The sequence below is a fragment of the Gossypium hirsutum genome, chromosome A11 (genome assembly GCF_007990345.1).
Source record: "Gossypium hirsutum isolate 1008001.06 chromosome A11, Gossypium_hirsutum_v2.1, whole genome shotgun sequence".
In the NCBI taxonomy this organism is placed as follows: Eukaryota; Viridiplantae; Streptophyta; class Magnoliopsida; order Malvales; family Malvaceae; genus Gossypium; species Gossypium hirsutum.
In genome coordinates this window covers 108797753-108817586 of record NC_053434.1, presented here as the reverse complement: position 1 = coordinate 108817586, position 19834 = coordinate 108797753, and the positions used below count along the sequence as shown (strand labels likewise).

At 31.5% G+C, this 19834-nt stretch overlaps 1 non-coding gene and 1 pseudogene across 1 annotated transcript; both read left to right on the top strand.

The window, feature by feature from the left end:
• The first annotated feature begins 6295 nt into the window (after positions 1 to 6295).
• Positions 6296 to 9688, top strand: LOC107889052 (probable aldo-keto reductase 1; annotated as a pseudogene).
• A 259-nt stretch (positions 9689 to 9947) lies between these two features.
• On the top strand, positions 9948 to 10032 carry LOC121210276 (small nucleolar RNA snoR114). Its single transcript, XR_005905396.1, has one exon. It is a non-coding gene; the product is annotated as a small nucleolar RNA snoR114 (small nucleolar RNA).
• The last annotated feature ends 9802 nt before the right edge of the window (positions 10033 to 19834 follow it).

Sequence of the window (19834 nt, the reverse complement as noted above, 5' to 3'; positions counted from 1 at the left end):
TTCCCCTATTAACATAACTCGGACTTTAGAGGATACACGGATCCAACCAAACACACCAGAGTGGCGGCCAACGCCTCATCGGATAGTTCAAAGCAATTAAGTGACGATCAACGTCTCATCGGCTAAGCCAAAGCAAAGTGGCAACCAACGCCTCATCGAATCTATCCGAAGTAAATATGACACACCAAGTATCTCATCGACTCGAGGTCGAAGAATCCCTGAATTCTTCCCATCCTATGGCATGCCAACTATATCTACCCTAGCCCGACTAGTTAATAGGGTATCGGAATCATTCGAATTCAAATCAGCCACAATAACAATTCAATCACAATTTCAAATTCACCAAAAATCATTATACAATTTAATTTCACACATGTATACATTCATCAATCAAATCCAGTTCTCATTCAATTCAAATATCACTACTTACCTCAATTTCATTTTTCATGCACATATATTGAAATTAAACATTTAATAGTAAATAACTTGAATTAAGGTAATACAAACCGATATTTTCTCGAGCTACTCCTCCATCACTTTTTCCTTTGCCTTGGCATTCAACATCTCGGTTTCTTTGTTTGAAATTTAACTTCCAAGCTTTCAAACCCCAATTTCTCCTTTTTCTTTTCTTTTCTTCTTTCGTTCTTTCTATTTCGTTTCTTCTCTATTTCTTTTTCTTGTTTTTCTTTCTTTAATTTATTCTTTATTTCATTTTATTTCTTTCATTTACTTAATTAATAATAAAATATCTAATTAATACAAATAAAAATACTACATGTGTATTCATACACACATGTACACACGTAATATTTTATCACCATACATTTGTCATTATCTCAATTAATTGATAAAATATAATAATAATAATAATAATAATAATAATAAGTAAATATCTTTTACTTAATTTATAAGTAAATTTATATATTATATACATTTGTACTAATAATTTAAATACACATGTATTTATTTTCTAACTTACACATGTCACTAATTTAGTTTAATTACTAATTTAATCCTTTATTCTTTCTCTATTCTATTATTAAGCTTTTATGTTCTATTTAATTTAATCCTTTCTACTAATTACTTCTAATTAAAAATAAATTCACCTAATTAAAATTTAATTCAACTCACAACTAACTTCGTTAATATATTATTTTTTTATAAATATTTACGAACTCATTTTCCTAAGACGGAAGCCCTAAACTCACTTTTCCGATGCTTGTGAAATATGGTTCGCTAAAATATTTTCCTAAATTCTAATTTAGTCCCGAAACCGAGACTAATTTTTATTCTTCACATTTAATTCTATATTTTCATATAAATTTCATTTTAAACTAAATTTAACTCCCTATTTTCAATTAAACTCCTAATTTTTGAATTTTTCACAATTTAGTCCCTATTACACAAAATTTACAATTTTCTCTACAATTTAATCCTTTTTCATTTCTAGTTTAGAAACCTATCAATTTAATCCCTAATACCAAAACTATTCAACATTAACAACATTTAAAATCTTAATAATTGCTAAAATTTCAACATGGGTCGGTTAGTACTAAACACCAGGATTTCAAAAATATAAAAATTACAAGAAAAGGGACTAAATTGACTAACCAATTGAAATTGAAAAGTTTGAAACCCTTAGGTTGCGGTCCCACTCTTTTCTTCTTTCTCTTATTTTCTAAATTGTTTTTGCATGTTCTCTTTTCTTTCCACTATCTTTTATTATTTATTTTTCTTTTTATTATAACATATATATTATATAATACATATATACATACTTTAACTTTTAACCATTATAATATGTATATATATAATAATAAGTTTACACATATGCTATTTGTGTAACATTAATGCCGTCCACTTAATGGAATAAGGCATAATTTCTTCTTTAGCCCTTTTAATTAATCTGTAATCTATAATTCAACTTTCACCTTATACGCAATTTAGTCCTTAAACTATAATAACTCTTAATTCATTCGCTTAACCGAAACCTAATTAACTACACAATAACTTCATTTAAAAATATTAACGAGTCTAATTTACGGGAACGGAGTCCTGAGAATGCACTTTCCGACACCCTTGACTATAGGGTCGTTACAGTAACTATGACTTCAAGTTTACAAAGGTTATGCTGTTAAAGGATGGAGCATAACTGGAGCCCTAGTTGGCGGTGGTTATGCGGGCACGACAACCAGTTTCTCTTCGTCAGGGAGTATACTTTATAAAACCCACACGGAAGTGCGAGGAAGAAAAACGCAAGGGCTTTCCAGTATGATCAAGTAATTCGTGTTGTCCATCTCCACCAAAGGTAGTGACCCTGTTAGTAAAACTTGTTACACCCCAATTATGTCACAGGTTATAATAACGAGGTCACCGCCTTTGGTGGATATGGATAAAACAAAATACTTGATTATATTAAAACGCCACTGCAGTTTTCTTCTTTGTGCTTCTGTTTGGGTTTTATAAATCATCCTCCTCTGACAAGGAAAAACTGGTTGCCATGCTCTCGCATAACCATTGCCAACTGGCCCCCATTTATGCTCCATCCTTTGACAGCATAACTTTTGTAAACTTGAAGCCCTAGTTACACTTCAACCCTAGACTGTATAATCAGTGTCAACTGGGACCTTGAGTTGAAACATGATTCGGCTTTTCGGATGATGGCTCCATACTCACATAATAGATGAACTTTATAAGTCACCCAACTCTATGGCACCACCGTAAATTCAAACATTACTTAAAACTATAACCATGTTTATCTCAAATATTGATAAAAATCAATCGACAAACTTTTAATTTCTAATCATAAGGAAAAAAAAACAATTTTTCCTATTGAAAATGCATCCTACAGGGCACGTTTTCACTGATGTGGCAATGAAAACGCACCCTGTAAGATACATTTTCCTTTCTTTCTCCAAAAACAGCGTAGATTAGTAAATTTGTAGAAATTCAGTCTAGTTTCTCAAATATTTTTTTTTCCAACATATATGTATAAATTAACCATTGTATTTTAAAGAAATTAATTGCATGACTATTAATGAGTTGATTTAAAATTTGTATCTCACTGGATGGAAAAATTAATTAAGTTATTTTACTAGGGTAAAAACACGAGTCCCTCTCTCAAAAATATTTAAAGAAATTTAGTTTTTATTAATTTTAGAAGTGAGTAACTAAAAATATTTAATCACGGCAGTTAATGTTTCTGTTAATTGTACATAAATTTTATTAATACAATAATAAATTTAGCTCTCGATGTTTATATATTTTGTGTAAATGTTGAACGAATATGTATGTAAGCTAAAATTGTTAAATCAAAACTAAAATGACAGAATATATAAATATTGAAGATTAAATTTGTTAAATCAAAAATAAATTGATAAAATATGTAAGTTTTGATGGCTAAATTTATTATACTAATAAAAAGTATGTACAAATTGAAAAAAAAATAGTGATTAATTTTCTTTTGTTACCCACTTTTGAAATTGATAAAAATTAAATTGCTTTAAAATTTTTTTGAGAGAGATAAAATTAGTCAAAATTAAAATCAAGAGTGACCGGAGAGGAGTTTTTACCTTTTAGTCATTTTCTAAAAGTATGCATACAAAGTTGTTTGCGTATATATATGTATATATATATTATACATCGTATAATTTAATTTACAAATCTATTTAATATTTCTAATCAACCCACTGGGGAAAGAAAATTAAAAATTTGTTTTATTGTTATTTTGAGTTTTTAATTTCTAAATGGTATATTTAAAGTAATTGATTATGTGTTGATTCATAAAGTATCTACACAAGAAGATATATTTTATTAATTATTTTATTTTTATTTTTGAATAATATATTTAATTTGTTGGCTTGTATCCACCCAGTTGACTTGCATACTCATTTATGATATATATTTTTCGGAGGTTATTTTTTTGGGAGGTTCATTAATGACGAAATGATGGTTAGTGTGTAAAAGAAATTTTTAGTTTTTATGATTTTTTATATTTATAATATTTTGTAAATTTATTAATTTATTAATTTATTAATATTTTTCATAATTTTTACAATTGTTTATTTTTTGTAATTTACATCATTTCTATAGTTTTAATTCTTTTAATACTTTTTTTTTGCATTTTTTTATATTTTTAATAAATTTCTATATTTTAACCAAAAGATTTGATAATTAGACTCTCTCGAGAGTTCGAATAAATCAAGTTTATAAGAAAATAACTTTTAAAACTTTAAAGGCCTTTTGTAGTTACCTTATAAAAATAAAAAAAGAATATGAAGCAATCCAATTATTAGATAAAGGTCATCATTAATAAACTCAAAGAACAAAAATATAAATATGTCCATTTTGGATTGATTTAAGTTGGTGTCAAACCTCTTAACATTGAAACCATTAAAAACACCTCAATTTTAATTGTATTAAGAGACCAAAGACGCATTATGTTTAATGATTCTTTACTAGGAAATATAAAAATAAATCTATATACTAGCCTAATACATTTTAATTGCTACTCAAATTTTATGGTTTCTTTAACAGATAAAAACATTTTACCATCTTTGACCCTTCAAATTTATATCCATAATTACAAAATGCTTCCTGAATTTGAAGTACTAACTATAGTTTATCGGCTCCACTTCAAAGCTATGTGTTCTATAGTTAATACCAATGTTTTACTTCAAAGCCCAAAATGAGAAACCTTTCTAATAAAAATAGATAACTCAAAATCTCATACCACAAACCCAAGAATAATACAATGACATAAAATTAACATTCCTGTATCAAACCAGGACTATCTAGTATCAGTGTTTGGTATCAGAAAAATAAAATAGTAAATATCTGGTATCATTCTGATAGTTGGATAGTTCAATCAAACATCTCGAATAATGGAATAATCATATGTTAAAGTTATTTTTTGTTATTAATCATCAATAGTTTGCTACTAATATTATTGATTATACATTATTATTTTACTCTTATTAATATTTATATTACGAAATTTATTACCAATATTATTGAGGTAGTTTTTTAGCAATACTTGGACCATTACCAACTGGTTTGTAGCATTGTCTGCTCAAAAAACTTGTCATGTTTAAGTAGTAAATTTTGGCAACAAAAAATCTTTAGGTTTTGATTTTTACTGATACTTGGATGTTAGTCAAACTATCTTTAATATTCAAACTACACACAACAACATATTTTGGAAATTAATTTGGATTTGGACCGAATGAATCAATTTCTTAAGTTTGGAGGATTAAGTTTGATGAATTAGATCGAATCGGGTAAAACTTGGAATTATATCTTGAAAATTCAAAACTTATCTTGAAGTGATTGAAGATATTTTTTATGCTTATTATCTTGCTTGTTTTAAGGGAAGATTGATTGTAATTAATATGATATGTTAGCAAGTCTCAATTCTTCATAAATTGAGGTTATAGGTGAGATACTGAATAGAGAACACTTATTCTTATAGATTGAAATTTTTTTCTTTTAAGTGCATTGTGTCAAAGATTTAAGTGTTATTTAATAAGAGTATTAGAGCACAACCCAAATTTTTTCTTTCAAAGTTAGATTTTAAAGGTATTTTGGACGCTTTTAACACTTATAAAAAAAATTTAAGCATTTGACCAAATTTAAAAATTACTTGAATATAATTTCCCAAAGTTTAACACGAAGTTTTACAAAATTTGATTTAGGAAATATTTTGTTATATAAAATCATTTGAAAAATCAAAGCTAACACCAACAATAATTAATTAATTAATTAATTAAAAATTCGTAAAAAATTTAAAAAATTACTAAACCAGTTCAATTATCGATTTTTGCCCCACTTTTCGATTTTTACCAATTTCATGTAGTTTCCCAATCAATCGGTTCAATCCCTTTATTTGAACTATTATATCGATCAATTCTTAATCCGTTCGATTCGGTCTTGTTCTAGTAACACTAGTCACATCATTAAATCTAAATAATATCCATGTCGAGATCAAAATGGGTCTAATTATCATGTTTAAATATTAAAGTGAATAAAAAATTACAAACACCAAATTAGACCGATTTATCACGTTGAGAGGGAAAAAAAGGATATTACCCTTAAATATTTATAAATTCTTGCAACATAAATATCAATGTTTTTAATAAAACAGAAAAAAAAAAGATGACCTATGGGAGGACATATTATCAAAGTTTATAAATTCTTGCAACATAAATATTAATGTTTTTAATAAAACAGACAAAAAGATAACCTATGGGGTGACATATTAGCAACATATTCAGAATTCTTTACATATTTAGAGTAGCGAACTAAGATGGAGATTCTAACCTTCATAGCCATCTGCTAAATCTTTTATACTTACTGTTTCTTTTGAGCTGTACTCAAACAAGAAAAGCCTTAGTTCATTAACACAAGAAAGAACAGAAAAAAAAAGAAAAGAGAAGGAACAAAAGATGGGTGAGGAGCAGCAGAGAATTCAGATTCCCAGAGTCAAACTGGGAACTCAAGGACTGGAGGTTAGATTCTGTTCTTCTTACACTACTCATGACAAAGGTCGTCTCTAGATATGCCCTGAATTTTCGTCATTTTTGTTCCTCCAAGATATGCAGACTGTAGCTGGATTTAATTGTCTTAGTTCTTTTGTTTTGTAGGTTTCAAAGTTGGGGTTTGGCTGTATGGGTCTCACTGGGGGTTACAGTTGTCCAGTCTCTGAAGAAGTTGGGATATCGATTATCAAGCATGCATTCCACAGAGGAATCACTTTCTTTGATACATCTGATATGTATGGACCCAAAACTAATGAAATTTTGGTTGGAAAGGTAGACATGTTTGGACAAGCTGTTTGTATTTTCAAGTCCAATTACCCAAGCTTCTATTATTGTTCTTGTCTCATGAACCTGTAAAACCAATATCTTCCTTTTTCAGGCATTGAAGCAGCTACCAAGAGAGAAGGTACAGTTAGCCACAAAGTTTGGTTTCGAAAAACTGGATTCAACTGGTATCAAAATAAACGGTACACCTGAATATGTCCGTGCCTCTATCGAGGCTAGCCTAAAGCGCCTAGATGTGGACTATATAGATCTCTACTACCAGCACAGAGTTGACACCAACACTCCTATAGAGGATACTGTAAGTGCCGCAGTTGAAAGCACCATAAGATTATTTGTTCAATACATAATACCAAGTCCTAGATTTTCCTTCTTTCATCTTCTTATTGTAGGGAAACTGTCTTTTAACTGGTTGAGCCTTTTGACTTTAGATTTCTGAACTCAAGAAGTTAGTGGAAGAGGGGAAAATTAAGTACATAGGTTTATCTTAAGCTAGCCCTGAAACTATAAAGAGAGCACATGCGGTTCATCCTATAAGTGCTTTCCAGACGGAGTGGTCGCTGTGGACTCGTGATATCGAGGATGAAATAGTCCCCCTTTGCAGGTTCGTTCGTGTATCTTGAACCATTGAAACTTAAAAAAAAATGTAATTCGAACTCTAATCTTGCTAGTCATGTTCTATGCAGGGAACTTGGAATTGGGATTGTTCCTTATAGCCCTCTTGGTCGCGGTTTCTTTGGTGGCAAAGGAGTGGTGGAAACTGTGCCTGCAAATAGTCATCTGGTATGGGAACTAACTTATTTAGTGATCAAAACTCAATTCGACTCGAAAAAATTAAAAAAAAAATTGAATTTTGAGTTAAACGAATCGAGTTATTCAAGTTACTTGAGTCAACTCGAATTTTTTTTCGAATTTCGAGTTTGAATCGAGTTGAATTTTCGAATTCGAATAACTCGAATAATTCGAATATCAAACTATAATATTTTATATTTTTACTCTAAACTCTCAAATATTTTTACTTTCCTTCAAAACTTTTATCCCTTCTCATTTTCCCTCCAAAACTTTTACTCCCCTTTTATCCCAACCCCCTAATCTATCCAAAATTCATTTCCCACCAAAATTTTACTCTCTCATTTATTTTTTTTCAAAATTTTACTCCTAAAAACCCTTAAAATTTTTTATTTTCTCCCAAAATTTTTACTCCCTTTCACTTTCCCCTTAAAATTTTTACTTCCTTCACATCCCACCTCCCATCTATCCCAAACTCCCCCCCAAAATTTTTTAAATATTTTTTCTCCAAAATTTTACTCCCCCTATTTACTTTCCCTCGAACTTTTATTGCCCAAAACTTTTTATTTTTCCCCTAAATTTTTACTTCTCACTCTTTACTCTCAAATAAAAATTTAAAATTATCCAAAAAAAAATCACTAAACATAAATAGTAATAATTTTATTTATATCTATTATTTATATTATTAAATTAAATTTCACATTTTATATTATTTATATTATTAAAATTTTTAGTCATATTGAATATTTATATTAAAATTGAATTATTAATTATGCCATTAAATATTCATGTTAAAATTTTATATTAGTATCCATTTCACATTTTATTTTTTGAAATAACTTTTATTAAAAAATCATATTTTTATATTTAATATATTTTTTAATTCCAAAATAAATAGTGCATATAAAAATTAATAAATAAATTATGAGGTGATGAAAGTTAATAAAAATTTTGGTTAAGGTGGGCAAATTTTAGTACGAGGGTGACAGTGGTTACAAGGACTCAAAATTATTTTTTAAAATTTAACTCAAACAAATATAGTCGGTTCAATTCGATTTGAATTCCATCTCACTCGACTCGATTCGAGAAAATTTCAAATCAAATTAAGATGATAAAATATGATTCGTCAACTCAATTAACTCGAAATTTTTTCATTCGATTCGGTTCGATTCGATCGAACGCCTACCCCTACTTTATCTTTGTATAGAAAGTAAACTAATACCCTCCCAACTTCTACCTTTTAAGCTATATTTCCCAAGGTTTCAAGGAGAAAACTTGGACAGAAACAAGATGTATTTGAAAGTGGATAAGTTGGCTGAGAAGCATGGATGTAGCCCTGCACAATTAGCACTTGCCTGGGTTCTTTATCAAGGGGATGATGTAGCACCGATTCCCGGTGAGTCACATTCTGTCATTTTCAACATCTATTATCTCTTTTCGATGGCCTTGTACCAAGTGCCAATGCATATGCCTTGTTTAGATAATAGAACTAGGACCATAGTTTTGATCCTTTCTTTCATTCTTGTTTTCACAGGAACAACAAAGATAAAAAATCTGGATAGTAACATTGATTCAGTAAAAGTAAAGCTCACAGCAGAAGATTTGAAAGAAATTTCTGATGCGGTTCCGATAAATGAGGTAGCAGGTGATGTTTTGCCTGATAGATTTAGTCAATTACACTGGAAGTTTGGTAATACACCACCAAAGGGGAGCAAAGTTTCAACCTGAAAAAAACCATGGATGCCAAGTCTGCAGCAAAATATGAAGTTTTGGATGAACGGACTCTCCAACAACTCAAACTATTGAAAAATTGTATCAATGATTTGGTAAGCAATTTGGTTAAAGTACTAATGAAGGGTTGAGTGAGAGTAGAAGCCTGCATTACCAAACCAAAACAAATAAGCAGTTTTGTATTGTGTTTCTGTCTGTGATATGTAGCTAGTAATCTTCCAAGTTACGTAGTTAGAAAATGAACCAGGTTGTTTGTTTATCACCTGAATGCTGCTAGTAACAGCAGCATTATTGTATTAGGTTTCTACTACCTGCTTTACTTGGAGAAATAAAAAAATCTACTTTTTCCAGAAAATTTAACACAAGTGAATGCGTCCCTTGCTCTAAATCTATTAAAATTATTGATCTCTTCTTTTGTTTCATTTCATTTTTACATGAGTAAAAGCTGTACCAAATAACAATATGAGATATCTTTCAAAAAAAAAAAAATCAATGTATGGGATTTATAAAATATGTTAAAACGATTGCACAACGAACCACCAGTGTGCTAGAATAGTACCCTGCCACGGTACAGACCCGGGTTCGATCCCCGCCTGGTGCATATTGTTGGAGCAATGAAGAGAACCGCTCTTTTGTGAATGTTGGGTTCATCTTTGTCTCTGATCTTACGATGGAAAACTACGCTTCTGAGCTCTTTTATCCTTTTTTTTTCTTTCTCTATTTTAGATTTTAAATATCATTTTCCAGGTGAAGAAAAGGAATTTAAGAAAATTCTAATTCTGAATTTCGTTGAATTTTTTTTTAAAAGTTAGTATACTTTAATTTATCATCTCACCTTTCAATTTTACAAAAAATAAAAAAGTTTGTCAATTTATTGGTGCAAATCTTTTGCATATAAATTGAAGAATAATTGATTTTCCCTATTCATATATGAATAATGGGTAGGTTTTGTAAAGTTGAGGGATGAAAAATCAAGATTAGACCATTAAGAAAAGAAAAAAGGAGGAAAAAAAAAGCAAGAAAATTCTTGGAAAAAAAAGTAGCAAAGGTTGTTCTCTCTCTTTTTATTTTATAAATATAATTCAGAAGCAACAAATTTTTGGAAAGAGCTGTCAAACTTATATAAAGAAAACAAGAAAAGAAAAATGGTAGCTCGCAAATTCCTGGTTCGCCATGATGACTCAACGTTTACCGTCAATTACAACACTGACGATGGTTTTGAAGTCTGTTTCTGTTGGAGAGGACAACTGCACAAAGAGAAAGAAACTCAAAACAACCTTTAAAAATAAGATATAGTAAAAATGTTTCTAAGAGTAATCTTATCAAACAGGTTATGGACACAAATAAGCTATAGTATATTTGGGAAAAACTGTTGCATCTTATTCAACTAAAGATCAGCCTCTTATATAGGCTTTACACAACAACAAACCTCAATGGGAAAATCTGGCACTAAATCATATCTCAACAAAAACAGAAAAATGAGGAAAAAAATAAATTGAGCACAACCCAACCAAATCTAAATTTAGAAAAACTAATTTTGAATCATTCTCCAACACTCCCCCTTGATTCAAACTTGCACACACCAAGTAAGGCTCTAAAATAACAAAACTTCTCTTTGGGCAATGACTTGGTCAGCACATCTACCAGCTAATCTTGAGTGCTGCAATATTCCAATGTTATCTCCTCCTTTGCAAGCAAATCGCGTATAAAATGATAGCGAATGTTTATATGCTTCGTTCTACCATGGAATGTTGGATTTTTTGTCATGATAACAGTTGCTTTATTGTCACAAAATATTTTCGTTGCTATCTTTTGCTCATGTTGAAGATTTGCTAACACTCTTCTTAGCTAAATGGCTTGACAAGCTGCTGAGGTTGCTACTATATACTCAGCTTCAGAAGTTGGCAGTACTGCTGTAGCTTGTTTTTTCAAACTCCAAGTGATCACTCCCGAACCTAGAGTGAAACTATTTGCTGAAATACTTCATCTATCATCCAACGAACTTGCCCAATCACTGTCTGTGAACCCACACAATCTGAAATTTGAAGTTTTGGAGTACCAAATACCATACTCCAAAGTTCCTGCAATATAACGCAAGACTCTTTTTGCTGCTCCATAATGAACTGTTGAAGGTTGTTGCATAAACTTGGAAATAACACTAACAGGGAATGCAATATCGGGCCTGGTGTGCGTCAAGTAAATTAAACCACCTACCAAGCTTCTAAACCTTTTTGCATTTTCCATTTCTCCTTTATCTTCTTGCTGCAATTTCTCATTGATATTCATGGGTGTAGTTGCAGACTTGCAATTAAGCATGCCAAACTTACTAAGAAGGTCATTGGTATATTTTCTTTGTGAGATAAAAATACCATCTTCAGCCTGATGAACTTCAAGACCAAGGAAATAATGCAGTAGACCCATATTCGACATCTCAAATTCATTCATCATTTGAGATTTAAACTTATCCACAAGAAAGGTAGAAGAACTAGTATAAATGATATCATCAACATAAAGACAGAATATGATGAAATCATTACCTTCCTTTTTCACATACAAGGTGGGCTCGTTCTCACTTCTCACGTACCCTTTTTTTTTCTGAAAATACCCATCAATCTTGTTGTACCATGCTCGAGGGGCTTACTTCAGTCCGTATAACGCCTTTTTTAGCTTGTACACTTTCATTTCATTGCCCTTTTTTATGAAACCTTCCAGCTATGCTACATAAACCTCTTTTTGTAGGTCTCCATTAATGAATGCTGACTTGACATCAAATTGATAAACGGGCCATTGCAGTTGTGCAACCAATGTTAGAATAAGCCTCATTGTTTCAAACTGAGCTACCAGAGAGAAAGCTTCTTCGAAATTAACACCATGTTGTTGTGCATAACCTTTAGCCATAAGACGAGCTTTGTATTTCTGTAAGCTTCCATCAGCAGCAAACTTTGTTTTGAACACCCACTTCAAGCCAATTGCACTTTTGTCCCATGTTCCATTCTTCTCGATCGCTTTTATCTCTTCCTCTATTGTCTTCTGCCACTCTTCATTTTCGATAGCTTCTTCATAGTATATAGGATTTGAAATAGTAACAGCAAACTGACAAGATATATAAGTGTCATCAACATATTTTGGATTCGACTTTCTGGCCCTTGCTGATCTTCTAAGTGAGAGTTGTTCAACTATAGGCTCTTTAGGAGTTGTAGGTCTTGGTGAATTAGGAGGTGAACTTGCTAAATTTAACTATTGTCTTTCATCTTGTGAAACCTCAATGGGCATAGAAATTTGTTGATGTACCTGCTCTTCATTCCCATCCCAACTTGCATTTTCATCAAAAACAACATTCCTGCTAATAATCACCTTGCCACTAAAAGGGTTGTAAAGCCTATATGCTTTGGATTGAGAGTAAAAACCAACAAAGATGCATTTCACAGAATTTTCATCAAGCTTGCTTCGATTGTGTGAATCTACCAAAGAATAGGCAATACAACCAAATATTTTCAAATGGCTTATAAAAGGTCTACTATTTAACAGCCCAATTTAGACCCTAGTCAGAATAGTGGTTTCGAGACCACAAATCTGAGTCATAAAAATATTTTAATATTAATTTCTATGTTTACAACATGATATGTGATATGTGTGAAAATTTCGTGTGAAAATTTTATTGTTTGTGTGCTCAATTTGATAAAAGGACTAAATCGCGTAAAATGCAAAAGTGACATGCTAGTTGTTTAAAGTGCTTATAAGCTATGGTTTATTAAATAAGAAGTCTTTATGTAGCAATTGAACCATGGATAGTGGAAATGGACAATAAGAGCCATTAAATGAATGATTTTGGTGTTATTTTATTAAGGTTATTTTAGTAAATGTTTTATTAATGTTTAATAAATAAAACCAAAATTAATTTTCGTTCATCTTCTTCATTAGTTGACAGAATATCGCAATAAAAACAGGGTTTGAATGCTCGAAATAGTTTGGCACTTTGGGGGAGCAATTATCAAGAAATGAGGAAATCAAATTTGGATTAGGGAAAGTCTAAAATTGTCGAATAGTCGTTCCGGTCCATTCTTGTTATTACGAGGTAAGTTCACAAGTAAATAAATGTTGTTAAAATTGAAATGTATGTGCATTACATGTGCTAAATTAAGCTGTAAAGAAATATATGTGTGTTACTGAAATGAACTAAGCTTTGTAGAATCTGTTATGAGCATGGATTGATTGAATATGTGATATTGAGAAAGTTCCGATAATGCAACAATGTCTAAAAAGCCTCGTACGAACCATAGGAATAGTTAGGATACATATGTCATGACATAGGAATTTCGATATGTATTATCGTGTAAGACCACGTCTGGGATGTTGGCATCGATTTGTGATTTACGTGTAAGACCATGTCAGGGACATTGGCATCGTATCTGATTTCGTGTAAGACCCTGTCTGGGACAGTGGCATCGATATTTGATTACATGTAAGACCACATCTGGGACGTTGGTATTGTATGAATTTATGAGCTATCCAAGTATCCTTATTGATTCCGAATAGTTCAACGGGTATTCTGAGAAATGAATAACTATGTGAAATAGCATCCGATACAGGTACGTGTGATTTGTTTATGAAATTCAGTAATGAAAGGTGAGTATGTTTCATATGACTATACGTGAAATATATGGCAACTAATGATATGAATGTATACAAATGAATGATGTGTTATATACGTTCAATATATGAAATTGTGGTCCTCTGTTTCGGACATGAGAATTATGAAACATGAAACATGGTTTTGATGTATGATTACTTGGTTCGAAAACTTGAAACGGATAATGAAATGACCATGGTTGGTTTGCGATATAATGAATATGTATGAGCTTGATTTATATGATTGAGCTGAAGGTTGTTATTCGAATTTGAAAGCATGGTTATATGTTCAGTGATAAATAAGATAAATGGAGTTTTTAATGTGGTTATATGGAATTTATGAGTAAAATGAATGTATATGTGATTGAAATTTGTTAAATTCGGTTTAGTGATATTTGTTCATTATTATCATTGAAATGATTTGGTTGCTTATGGCTTACTAAGCTTTCAAAGCTTATTCTGTGTGTTTTTCCTTTTGTTTATAGAGTTTCGGAGACTTGCTCGGGTTGGAAGTCGTAAGAGACCTCATCACACTATCTGGTTATCATTTCGGTAAATAAAAGCTTTGAGTTTTTAGTTAGGTGGCATGTATAGGTTACTTTCGATATGGTTTATTTTGATTTGTATATATGTAGCCCTGCGAAAATGGCTTGTTAATGATGTTAATGTTTGTGTATATATATGGCCTAGTGAAATGGTCTTTTTGGTAAGATTGTTATAATCTTGAAATGGTGGAAAATGTGATATGAATCATGTGTTCATGGTATGAATTAGGTACATAGAATTAATATGTTTGAGTTGGAATTATGTATGGAAATGACTAATGATATTGAAGTATGAGTGAATGAATTTGGCATGTGATTTTGGTGTGCTTTGGTATAGAAACTGAATACGAAATAGATTGATGATATTATGGATTGATTGATATATATATTTGGAGTTGAATTTGGCTGAAAATGTTGCATATATGATGCTTGATTTTGTCCACATAGGCAGAGACACGGGCGTGTGTCTCATCCGTGTGCGACACACAGCCATGCTACATAGTTGTGTGTCCCCTGGAGTAGTCTTACAATTTAAAGTCAGTCTCGAGCACGGCCTAGACACACGGGCGTGTTTGGTGGCCATGTGAGGCACACAGCCTAGGCACATGAGCATATGTGGCTATTTTGAAGGGTACATGGGATAGACACACAGACGTGTGGTCAGCCGTGTAACCCAAGTCAGTTTCGACCATGGCCAAGGCACACGAGCGTGTCTCCGGCCGTGTGAATAAGTCAGTATGTATGCCCTATTTTGCCACACTTAGACACACGGGCATGTCTAATACCGTGTGAGGCACACGACTTGTTCACATAGGCGTGTGACCTTTATAACTTAGAAAAAAATTATTAAGTTTTGAGAAATTTTATACGAGATCAGTTTAGTCTCGAACCTTCTTCAAAGCATGTTCAAGGTCTCATAGACCTTCTAAAGAGACTCTTTATGTATGATTTGCTATGAAATAATGATATGATTGGTGTTTGTGAATTGATCGTAAAATGTCCAGTAATGCCTCTTAACCCTAATCTGGCGACGGTTACGGGTTAGGGGTGTTACATCTTAGCACTCCACGCTTCATAAGGTATTCGGTTAAGAACCACCCTTGTTGGAGACAAATTCAGCAAATAAACAGCAACAACAACACTTTCAGCCCAAAACTTATCTGGCAGCCCCTTAGATCTCAGCAAACTTCTTACCATTTTGATAATCGTTCGGTTCTTACATTCAGCCAGATCGTTTTGCTACGGTGTATAAGGTGCTGTCAACTCTCTATGTATGCCATACTTTTCACAAAACTGGTTAAATTCATTAGACAAAAAATTCTCCTCCTCGATCAGTGCGCAAAGCCTTGATACTTCTTCCACTTTGCTTTTCAACGAGCGCCTTGAACTTTTTAAAAGTTTCGAATGCTTTTGATTTGGAGTGAAGAAAATACATCCAACTCATGCGGTTGCAATCATCTATAAATAACAAAAAATAGTGAATTCCACCCAAGGATTCTATCTTCATGGGACCACAGATATCAGTATGTACAAGCCCAAGACACTCTAACACCCTTTTAGAGTTTCCTACAGGAAATGGTTTTTTACATTGTTTCCCAAATATACACCCTTCGCACAAATCTAAAGACTCAATTTTTGGCAGCCCGAACACCATTTCCTTTTAACTCAACAATTTTAGACCCTTTACATTCAAGTGCCCATATCATAAATGCCACAACTTAGACTTACTTTTCTCTTTAACAACAAGAGCCTGACTTTCTACATTAGAGACTTTAAGAGGAAAGAGTTTGTTTGGTGCCATCTGAACATCAACAATAATTTTTCCTGATTTTTTGTCTCTAATCACACAAAATATATCATCAAACATGACAGAATATCCACTACCCATAAGCTGCCCAATGCTCAATAAATTTTGAGATAAAGTAGGAATAAAATAGACATTATAAAGGAGCTTTATGTTACCATGACCATTGCTTATCGCCATAGTGTCTTTGCCCTCAACTTGCATTTGCTTGTCATCACCAAGTCTCACCTTCACCTTGTATGACTCATCCAGCTCTTTGAACAAAGATTTTATCCCGGTCATATGTTTTGAATAGCCGTTGTCCAAAAACCATATGTTTTTTGAAGCTATAATGTTATCTTGTTAAGCCATGAACAACTTAATCTTTTCGTCACCTTCTGCATAGTTGGCTTGTCTTTCCCTTTTCCAGTAATCCGCCTTCACATGCCCATATTTCTTGCAATAATAGCATTGAACATTGCTCCTGTATTGCTTCTATTTTTCTGTCATCTACTTTTGTTCATCATGTCCAGCACCTTTACCTCTGCGTCGACCTCCTCTACTACGATAACCACCTCTGTATGTGGCCTTTCTTGAATCGTCTTGCTACTTAGGAGGCTCCTCCATCACTTGGAATGCCTTTTCGTCAGACTTTTCATTTGTTTGGTTCAATCTCACTTCGTGGGACTGCAAAGATCCTTGTAGTTCATCAAATGAGTAAGTAGCTAAGTCTTTAGATTCCTCAATAACTGCAACGACATGATCAAACTTTCGAGTCAAACTCCGCAACACCTTTTCAATAGTAGTTTGATCCTGTAATGACCCAAAATTTACGAGCATCGAAAAAGTACATTAAAGGGCCTCCGTCTTAGTAAATTGAGTTCGAAAATAATTACTAGAAATATTTATGAGTTTAGCGATGTGTTTAATTAGGTTTAAATTAGGTGAATTTAGCTTAATTTAGAGTAATTAGTAAAAAAGACTAAATTGAATAAGGAGTAAAAGTCTAATTATAAATTAATAGAAAATAAGGGCCAAATAGGCAATTAAGCCTATTTGGGAACATGAGGCAGCAAAAGGAGTAAAAATCTAAATTTTTTACTTGATAATAAAATATGATTTTGACAAGTGGATGGTGAAAAAATAATAAATAAATTATTATTATATATTAATAGTAACTAAAGTAAATAAAAGAAATAGAATAAAGAAAAGAAACAAAAAGAATAGAGAAAAGAGAACAGAAAGCATTCGAACAGGGGAAGGAAAGAAGAAAATAAAAGAGAGAAAAGGGAAAATAAGGTTTTTGAAGCTTGGAGTTTAATTAGTAAGCTCAATCAAGTCCTTTTCTCTTAATTTTGATGTTCTAAAAGTATTAAAACAAGGTTTTGATAGAATTAAGTTGGTGGTTTAGAAGTTTTTAGATTTTTAAACAAAGTTCATGTTGAACAAAATGATAAAATAGGGGTTTAATTGAAGGAACTTAAGTTAGAATAGAGATTGAAATGTAAAGTAAACTATAAGTTTTGTGTTTTAGGGACTAAATTGAGGAAAATTTGAAATTAGGAAAATATGTTGAAAATTTAATAGCTAAATTTGAGTTTGAATGAAATTTGAATAGAAATAAAGTGTGAATTGGTGTTGTAAATTTGGTTATTAACATTTTTCACAAAATAGTTTTGGGCAGTGGTAGTGTTTTGATTTTGAAAATTCACAAAAAATGTAGAAATCGAACTAGAGAATTAAAAAATATGAAATTAAATCTTGTTTAGTCTAGTTTCTTATAGAAGAAACGGTGTAAGAAACGGAATTTTAGATCATGAGATATTATAAGTTTTGTGAGACAAGGTCAGAATGAATTTGGGTTCTCCTATTCTAACTTTGAAAAATCATTAAAAATTGTATAAAAATAATTATGGGTTGGAATTTATATTTTTAAAATCCTTAATGAACCTATTTTCAAGATAATTAAACGGGAACATTGTTCGAATCTTGTACAAGGAGATAATTAATTTTTAGTGAAGAATAGTCGGAGCTGTTTGATAGAAGAATAGGGGCAACTTTAAAGAATAAAACGTACTTATTGGCTAAACAAAAAATTCTAAAAATTTTATGATAATAAGATATGTGAGTCTAGTTTCAGGGAAAATTAGTGGATCTTAATTTGGAGTTTCCTAGCTCAAGATATAAATGATTTAGTAACAATGACTCAAGTAGATAGCTTTGAATGAACATATAAGTAAATAGTGGAATTATATGTATAAAAATGGTTAAATTTGCATGTTTAGGCTCATGGATTAAATTGAATTTTGTTGTATTGATGATTCTAAGTTATTATTATTTTCGTAGTTAACAAAGAACCCAAGACATCGGCACAGAAAGGAAAGGAGAAAGCTATCGAGGATTAAAACGAGAAATTCACGGTTTGTATTACTATAATTCAAATTACCTTTTTATTATATGTTTTATATAAATTCTATATTTAATAAGTGAGTTATGAGGTAAGTATTGATATTTGAGTCGAATGAGAATTATATTGAATTGAATGGTGAATATGTATGTATAATTGAATTGTAAATTGATTTGAATGTGAAATTGTAATTGAAAAGTGATCTTGAATTGGAAATGAAAGTGAATTGAGGATTAAAATACCCTATTAACTAGTCGGGCTATGTCCGATATAATTGGCAGGCCATAGGATCTAGAAGTGTACGGGATTTGCCGGCTTTACCGATTAGGCACTTGATGTGTCGTATTTCAGGCACCTCGTGTGTCGTATCAGGCACCTCGTGTGTCATTTTAGGCACTTTATGTGTCGTATACTGATCAGATACTATGTACCGTTTTAGGCAAATGTGCCATACTGGTGTGTTTGGGTTGGAATCCGTGTATCCGTCAAAGTCCGAGTTGTTAATAGGGTGAACATCTAAAATGAGAAATTTAAAATAAATTGATTGATTATATTATTGAAATATTGAAAGAAATGAGAAAGCTGAATAATGGATTGAAATTGAGATTGAAAATGAAAGGCATGAACTTAATGTTCATGTAGTGATTGAAATTGTTACAAGTGATATGTGATGGAAATTGAAGAATAGCTAAAAATTGTATTGTTATTATTGATTAATGAAAGTTTAAGAATGAATTGATAATTGTGAAATTAGATAGTTACATGTTTGGTAATTAAAATTTTTTATTGCTATTATAATTTGAATTATGGTAATACCACTGAGTATGAAATACTCAGCGTGCGGTTGTTTCCGTGCGCAGGTTAATAGGAGTCTAGTGTCCCGGTCAAGCATCTAAACGATCCCGACTCCAGCAAAAAGATTTTTGGTGATGTTTTCCTTCTTAATTGAAAGTGGCATGTACTAGGTGTTGTATAGGTTATATAGATATGCTTGTAATGTTGGTTGTAAGAATGGTATATCATATTTTGTTATTAGTTTGATAAAATGGTAAAGATTATATTATATAATTTGGTATTAAGTTGGAATGAAAAATGAATGAAGTTATTAGTTAATTTGGATTAATATTATGAA